General features: G+C 43.3%; 1 pseudogene; it reads right to left on the minus strand.

Annotated features, from left to right (window-relative positions):
* Window positions 1-4,459: 4,459 nt before the first annotated feature.
* The window catches only part of LOC116067880, a 14,178-nt pseudogene continuing 9,602 nt past the window's right edge, over window positions 4,460-9,035 (minus strand).

Consider the following 9,035-nt stretch of genomic DNA (forward strand, 5'->3'; position numbering starts at 1 on the left):
GTCCTGTATCATCATCATGATAAGTGATTTTAGATTTGAATCTTGCATTTCTGGTGTGATGGTGTGTCCAGGACTTGCTTTGGTGGGAGACTTGGGTTCTGATGATGCCAAGTAACCTTGATTTGTGTTGTTTATTTTCTTATGTTTGCCCCCCACCATCTGGTTATCTCTAGTGCTACCTGCCCTTGCTAAATCTGACTGGAGTCAGTCCTTCCTATGATCCTGGTTGTATCAGAACTCCTCAGAGTCAGGCTGTCTCTGTGATCCTGTGATTCTGAGATCCTGTGACCCTGGACTTCTTAGAGAACCTGGGAGTGCAGCAGCTTCCTCTGGGTGTTGTGGGACTGGCTGTGGAGCCTGGGCTCAAGGTCTGCTCAGGACACCAGCCCAGAGAGACCAGAAGGAACTGGAGCCACTCTGCTGGTGGAGTTCCTGTGTGCCTGGTCCTGCAGGTCCCAGTTACTCCCGGTGTTGGGACAGATGTTGGTTCCTCCTCACCTCTGATCCTGAGAGTGTCAGAGCGCCTGGGAGTGGAGCTTCCTCTGGGTGTTGTGGGACTCCAAACACTTTTTTTTTTTTTTAAAAAAAAAATCCTTTAAAGACTCAGTTTCCCCAAGTGATCGAAGCTTTAAAAAGTTAGTAAAACAACTTAAGAAACACTTAAAGAAATGTTCAACATCCTTAGTCAATCAAGATGACCCTGAGATTCCACCTCACACCAGTCAAAATGGCTAGAATCAAAAATGCAGTTGACAGCAGATGTTGGCAAGGATGTAGAGAAAGAGGAACACTCCTCCATTGTTGGTGGGATTGCAAGCTGGTACAATCACTCTAGAAATGAGTCCAGCAGTTCCTCAGAAAATTGGACATAGTATTTCCTGAGGACCCAGTTATACCACTCCTGGACATATACCCAGAAGATGCTCCAACATGTAATAAGGACACATGCTCAACTATGTTCATAGCAGCCTTATTTATAATAGCCAGAAGCTGGAAACAACCCAGATGTCCCTCAACAGAAGAATGGATACAGAAAATGTGGTACATATACACAATGGAGTACTACTCAGCTATTAAAAACAATGATTTCATGAAGCTCGCAGGCAAATGGATGGGACTAGAAAATACCATCCTGAGTGAGGTAACACAGACACAAAAGAGCACACATGGTATGTACTCACTAATAAGCGGCTACTAACCCAAAAGCTCACAATGCATATGATATAACCTACAGACCATATAAGCATAGACGGAAGAAAGATCAGGGGGTGGATGCTTCAGTCCTCCATTGAGGGGGTTGGACAGGACAATTGTGGGAGATGGAAGGAGAGAGAGACAAGAGAGGGAGAAAGAAGAGGACGAAATAAGGGTGGTAGTATCAGAATCTGGAGGAGATGTGAGAGAGATACAGAGGATCTGGAAATAGGTAGCAGGGGGGATGAGGAACTGGGGATAGCCACTGGATGGTCCCAGACACCAGAGAAATGTGAGGCTCCCAGGACTCAATGGGATTGACTTTAGCTGTAATATGCAGAAGGATGTCATCTTTTGAGTTTGGCTAACTTTCTCTAAGTTTGACCCTAGCATTTTAGGATGTACCTGCAGCTTAAGAGAGGGGATGTTAGCTGCTAGAAACATGACTATCAAATGGACAGCTGCTCTAAGCAGAGCCTGCTTCTTTAATAAGGTGGAATCCAGCAGTGGACAACTGTGTAGGAATTCCATGGCAGAGAGATGGCCCTAATCTCTCTGTGTTTGAAGTGTTTGTTTCAACAGAGGAAGAACAGGTTAGATAGGGTAAATCAGAATTAGGGGGAAAGAGAATAATGTCTTAAATTCTCTTTGGTTGTTGCTTTCTTGAAGCCCCTTAACAGGGAAGGGAGGATGATAAAGTGGGGGAACAAAGAGTCAGGAGTTCCCAGGCATCATTATATGCCTTGACAGAACCAGGAGCTTGAATTGCCAGACAGCATCAGGCTTCTAGAATTCTACCTCAGTTTCAAAACCAACTATGATTTCCTAATGGTAGTGGAGTCTGGTAAGGACATTAGTGGGCCTTGTGGTGGCTTTAACCCTGTGCTTTAGGCTAGTAGCTAAGGTCTGTATATTCTAACCCTGAGTAGCCATTGAATGTATCCCCCTTATGTTGGGAGGCACCATCTTTGCTCAGGCTTTCAATCTTCCTTGATTGGCTATATGTCAGCGACCCCTCAACTCTTCTTTCCTCTCCCATCCCATCCTTTCTAGTCATCGCTCAGCCATTGGTGTGATAGCTTCCTGTACAACTCTAATCTCTAATGCTTCCTAGATTCAAACGCTTCATTGGAACACATTACAGACAAGACTCTAACTCCTCAGCTTGCCATTAAGTAACTTTTCAGAGCTGGCATCTCTACAGTCTATCATAACCTCTTTCATATTATAAGGTCCAAAATACATGTAGAGTGTCTGTTATAGGCCAGGCTCTGCTTTGGATATGGAGAGCATCTGTGAGGCAAACACAGGTGAAGCCCTCTATGGTGGTTTGAGTACACTTGGCCCAGGGCCAAGGGACTATTAGGGGGCGTGGCCTCATTGGAGTAGGTGTGGCCTTGTTGATGGAAGTGTGTCATTGTGTGCATGGGCTTAGAGACCCTCATTCTAGCTCCCTGAAAGCCAATCTTCTCCAGTTTGCCTTCAGAACAAGATATAGAACTCTCAGCTCTGCCTGCACCATGTCTGCTTGAATGCTACCAAGTTCTCACCTTGATGATAATGGACTGAACTTCTGATCCTGTAAGCCAGCCCCAATTAAATGTCCTTGGTCATAGTGTCTGTTCACGGCAGTAAAACCCTAACTAAAGACACCTTCTTTGTAGAATGTTGTCAGATATATTGTTACGTTTCTCACCCACCCAACATGTGTGCTATAAGAGAAGACAGACTGAGGCTGTGCTTTGGGGGTCTGCTTTCATGACTAGAAGGTAGAAGAAAATAACATTTGAGAGGAGAGACAAAAAAAGTGAAGGCTAAGAAAATATCTGAAGAAAGGCAGTAGATAAAGGGAAGAGAAAATGCAAAGGCTCTTAGTCAGGGATCACAGGAAGCTCACTGTAATGGCTACATGGGCTATACTCTCTGAGGGATGATAATGACCGGGTGGGACACAATGCCTTTTTCATTATTAGTGGAACTTTGGCCTAGTCTTAAGTTAAACTCAGAGGCTTAAGGGGGTGGGTGGGGCAGGGATTTAGAAATGGCATGAAGGAATCATTCTGGATAATTGAGGGGCATACATTGTAAAAGGACCAAGGGTAGAGTCCTGGAGATCAGTTAGATGGTAAGGTAGAAGTAAAGGTCTCAGGACGGCATATTGATGGGGTAGTAGATACTATAATGACCATTTAAAATATGTAGCTGAAAAGTAGAGTCAAATCATTCTACCAATTCACCAGATGTGAAGACTGGCTCAGAGATATGCAGCCATTTTTCGAAAAAGGAAAGAGTTAGGTTTGAGGATTGGAAATCAGGAGTTGAATTCTGAAAGAGTCAAGTTCAAGTTGCCTAGTGGGCATCCAAGTAGAAATATCAAGTGGGCGGTAATATACACCAATCCAGAGATTGGAGGAGATCTCTGGCTAATGGTACACATTTGAGAGTTAACACAGAGATGGTATGTAGGGCCAGTGTGGGGTCCTAAAAGCCAAGGGAAGAAATTACGTCATGGAGAAAGAAATAGTCAACTGTGTTCAAAAGCTTAAAAAGGGCCAGGTGTAACAGTATACTCCTGTGATTCTGACATACCAAGTGCTGGGATTAAAGATGTATGCCACCAAGCCTGGTTATACAGCAGAAGGACTGAACTTCAGGTATGGGCTACATAGTGAGACTCTCTCTCATCACCCCCTCCAAAAAGAGACAAAGGTTGTATATTAAGGCATGATACCATCAGTAGCCTTGACAAGAAGTTAATGCTGTGGGGTCCTAAGTATGAAGATATGGCCAGAGGGATGGGAGATAAGAAAGGCAGCCTGCTCTTATAATCTACCTACCTATATATATGTGCCAATGTATATTCATATATATGTAGATAGATAGATATTTTGCATTTTTAATTTTCTCTAACCTGGACAAGTCAACAAACAACAGATAAGGTATTATCTCCCTATCTTTAGGAAAAGCCAGGCATGGTAGGTGGGTGAAGGCAGTCAGGAGGGTCAAGAGTTCAAGGTGAAGCTACACTATATAGTGAGTTTGAGGTGAGTCTGGCTCTATGAGACCTTGTCTCAAAAGAACAAACCAAAAGAACAACCACAAGAAGATAGGGTTGGGGAAATCTGTGAGGATGGGTTAGAGATGAAGATAAGATGGCCACGTAACACTAAAAGCCTTTTGGTGGTGAGGGGTCCTAAGCTTAAAATGCCGGGCATAGTCACAGGAGGAAGTCTTACACAGCTACTACCCTTGGGCTGAGTTGGACTTAGGTGCGACTGATCGTTTTTCGGAAGAGTGCAGTCAAGACACAGAGGAGCCGAGAGCCATGTGAGCCTTTACTGGGGTGACTGTCAGGATGACTTTGGAGCTGGAGCTGGATTAGAGGAGGCACAAATAGACAAGGGGGTTACAGAGCTAACATGGAGGGCAAGCTCTTAGAAGCAAGGATGTCAAAGATTTTAGACATGATGGATCAAGAACAGTGGTCCCCAACCTGTGGGTCTTGACCCTTAAAAGAATTACCTGTAAAAGAATTACTCAGGGGGGTCACATCAGATATCCTGCACGTCAGATATGTACATTATGATTCACAACAGTAGCAAAATTAATTACAGTTTTGAAGTAGCAATGAAATAATTTTATGGTTTGGGGTCACCACAACATGAGGAACTGTATTCAATGGTTATAGCATTAGGAAGGTTGAGAACCATTGATCTAGAAAGATCACCTAGAGGATATTGAGTCCATGCCGAGTTGCCACGTGAGCAGGACAGAAGTGTGACAACAGCCATAAGGTCACAATCAGGGCACGAAGCCTGGTTAACATCAGCTTCAAAGCCAGGCATCTTTAGAGAAGGGGAGTCAGAATGGTGTGCAGGCAGCCATGAAGAGCAGGGGGACAACTGTCCCACTGTGTGGCTGTCACTTAAGACAAGGCAGAAGAAGCCATATCTGCAGATCTGACCCAGGTTTCCTTTAGGGAAGGAAGGTGAAAGATGCTGTATGCTGTTTTCAATAGTGAGATGGCAGGCAAGGGGCAGAGAATTATCTATACATGACCCAGACAAACCAGAAAGAAGAAGCAATGCAAACAGAAAACCCTGATCCTGGGGTAATAAGTATATAAACCATCATGTCATTTAGGTTTGGTGCAGGGTCTTGAGGATAGCATTTGGTGCCATCTCTCCAAAGACCTTCAGTTGCACGCTTATTGTTTTACGTTTGTAAGAGAGCTGCTCTGTGCCTCCATAAGTAGGCTCTACCCATGCATGGGCAAGCAACCCTGATTAAAATCACTGGTCACAAAGGACACAAAAATTGGAAAGGAGAGTTTTGGGAAGATGGGGATCAGAGGGAGTGGAGCAGTAGAGGGTAAAGGGGAGTGAATGTATAGAAATACATTACATACTTTGAAAAAGCCAAGTGTGGTGATGTACAATTCCCAGCTCAGGGCACTTGTGGAGACAGATGAATCCCTAGGGCTTGCTCAGCAGCTAGCCTAGCCTGCTTGCCAAGTTCTAGACCACTGGAAGACCCTGTCTCAATAAGACTGGGTGGCACCTAAGGAATGAAACTGGAGACTGCCTTATGGCTTGATCATGCATGTATGTGTTCATACACAGTGAATGTATATACACACACAAAATAATATTTTAATCCACCTATGGTGGTGCCCTGAGCTGGGAATTGGACATCACCACACTTGGCTTTTTCAAAGATTTGTGCTAAAGTTTGAACTCATGACTTCATGCTTGCACAGCAAGCACTTTACCAACTGAGCTCTCTTCCCAGTCCCTGTAAATGTAATTCTTAAAAATTGCATCTGAAGCTGGACAGTAGTGGCACACGCCTTTAATCCCAGTACTTGAGAGGCAGAGGCAGGGGGATTACTGAGTTCAAAGCTAGCCTGGTCTACAGAGTGAGTTCCAGGACAGCCAGGGCTACACAGAGAAACCCTGTCTCATGGGGGGGGGGAAGCATCTGAAGCTGAGTGTGGTGGCATATGCTTTTAATCCCAGAACTTGGGAGACAGAGACAGGTGGATCTCTTGTGAGTTTGAGGCCAGCTTGGTCTACTAGCTAAGTCCAGGATAGCCAGGACTATAGAGACAGACCCTGTCTGAAATTTTTTTAAAAATGTATCTGAACTAAATGCATATAGGCTTTCTTCTCTTATTTTTGTACCCTAATTAGTAAAATAAAACATTTACATAGCATTTTAAAAAAGAAATACATTACATACCTGGATGAAATTGTCAAAAAATAAGTAAAAAGATAGCTTGTATAGTAGCTGTGTGTAGTAGTTGTGTGTGACACGTGCCCATAATCCTAAGGCTTGGCAGACCGAGACAGGAGGATCACTGCAAAGTTCAGGGCCATCCTGGGCTACAAAGTAAGAGCCTGTCTCAAATAAAAACAAAGAAAAATCACTTATACAGTTAGGCCTGTGTCTAAGCTGCTTCCATGAGAATCTTCCAGCTAGAATAACGGGGATGAAAGACAGATTCAAGTTACCATGGTTGTTTTAGCTAAGGCCATCCTTGATTAGCCAATAGCAGCCAGGAGGACCACAACCACATCACTTCCCATGCATGGTCAATTAACAGTTATTATGTACCACTGAAGTCATTGGTTGGTTGTTACTCATCATTATTGTAGCATCAGATGACTGGCACAGTCTCCCATGCAGAGAGCTGATACAAGCCTTACCCCTGTGTTCCCAGCTCATCTAGAGAGAGAAACTCCTCTCATCTGCAAATGTCCAGCACTTGGTATAGTGCCTGGCCTATTGAAGGTGTTCAGCAAAAGCCTGAGAAAAGAATGACTGAGTGAACCTTTGTTCAACCCGAGAAAGGAACTAACCGTTCTGTGTGTGCAACAGGTGCCGTTTCCAATGACCAAACAGTGTAATCAAATGAATGTACCTGAAGCAAACCCAGTTCAATAAGATCTGTGAAGCACCCATCACAGATAAGCATTCTTTCACCTCGAGCACAGTAGCTCTGCTTCCAACACTGGTCACTTCATTTTTACATTTTATTACATTGTGTGGATTAATTTAAAGATAATCTAAATCCTATAACACCCTTTAAAGGAATAGAATGTAAATAGGTGGATATGACTCAGTCTAAATATTCTTTCTATTATCTTCAGTACACACCACCAAACCATTGTGACTACTGACGTTTCCTAAATTATATCAAGAGGCTTGCATTTCTGAAAAGGAAAATATTGTTTGCATTGATATAGAAAAGAAATTGAGAAAGAGAAAGGCATTATGCAGTAGAGGGGTGGAGGTGGGTTGAGTGTGCCAATTGTGGATGTCTTTCAGGGTGGGCTTAGGGGATTTCTAAGTCCTGTACTCACCATGAAATAAGAGGAAAGAATGAACCATTGGGTCAGCTTAGATGCCAGATTCAAGGAATGTACCATAAGAAAGATTTTTGTCAAGCATGGTTAGCAATTCTAGCAAATAATCAAATTCTAAATGCTACTGTGTTCATGTCTTTTTAAACCCCTAGGAAAGATGCCGCTAAGCAAGGCATTCTACTGGAGTATAGCACTGAGCACTCTCTTTCCGAGAGTCAGTTTGCTTTTGCTCTAAAGAGCATCCGTGGTGGCGCATGCCTTTAATCCCAGCACTTGGGAGGCAGAGGCAGGCGGATTTCTGAATTCGAGGCCAGCCTGGTCTACAGAGTGAGTTCCAGGACAGACAGGGCTACACAGAGAAACCCTGTCTCAAAAAAAAAAAAAAAAAAAAAAAAAAAAAAAAAAAAAAAAAAAAAAAAAAAAAAAAAGAGCATCCATGAATTATTTTCCTGTGGATAGTGGATCTTGTTTTCTTTTGTTTTGCTTTTGAAACTTCCCTGTCCAGTTCTATCCAAGAAAAGTAAGTCAAGAGTACAAACTGCATATTCAATGTAGCCAAAATCAGAACCAACACTGGGGATTAGCCATGCTAAGTTCCTCTTCCAAGAACATGGCTCACTTGAGTTGTGGCAATATTTACCTTCTGGGCATGAGTGTATCACTTCACATAATCCACCAGCTGGCCATCAACTACCTCTCTGAGTTCACCGCTTCTTTTATTTACAAGCAACTTGGCATCAAAAGAGGTAACCAAGTTCTTATATCATATTAACAAGCATTTAAAATTGTTCTTTTTTCCACATTAAAATTAATTATACTTTTATGGGCATGAATGGTACATGTATGCATGTGTGCCGCATGTGTGTGCCTGGTACCCAGAGAAGTCAGAAATAGGCTTTGGGTCCCTGGAACTGGAGTTCCAGACAGTTGTGAGCCACCCCATAGGTGCTTAATAGCACTGAACCCAGATCCCCTGTAAAAGCAGCAAGTGCTCTTAACCAATTAACCATCGACTCAGCCCTGAGCATTTTTATACAGCATGCCTCTGTGCTTGCTGCTTCCTCTAGAATCTTCTCCTTGCCCTACTCCCATTCCATGTGATAAACTCCTATTTTGATATCTAAGCCCTTTAGAAACATGCCTTTTCTATGAGACCCTTACCCAAACACCCTGTTGTCTCCTTCCCACCTATGCTGGCTAGCCTTGTGTCAGCTTGATTCAAGATAGGGTCACCTGAGAGGAGGAAACTCAATTTAAAAATTGCGTCCAAAAGATCAGGCTGTAGGTAAGCCTGTAGGACATTTTCTTTTCTCTTCCCACCGCAATATTTTTATTGATTATTTGGGAATTTCACAAAATGCATCTCAATCACACTGGTCTCCCATTCCTCCAAATTTCACCCTCCCATTGCTGTGTCCTCCCCAACACACACACACACACACACACACACACACACACACACACACACACAGA

The sequence above is a fragment of the Mastomys coucha genome, unplaced genomic scaffold (assembly GCF_008632895.1).
Source record: "Mastomys coucha isolate ucsf_1 unplaced genomic scaffold, UCSF_Mcou_1 pScaffold22, whole genome shotgun sequence".
NCBI classification, from domain to species: domain Eukaryota; kingdom Metazoa; phylum Chordata; class Mammalia; order Rodentia; family Muridae; genus Mastomys; species Mastomys coucha.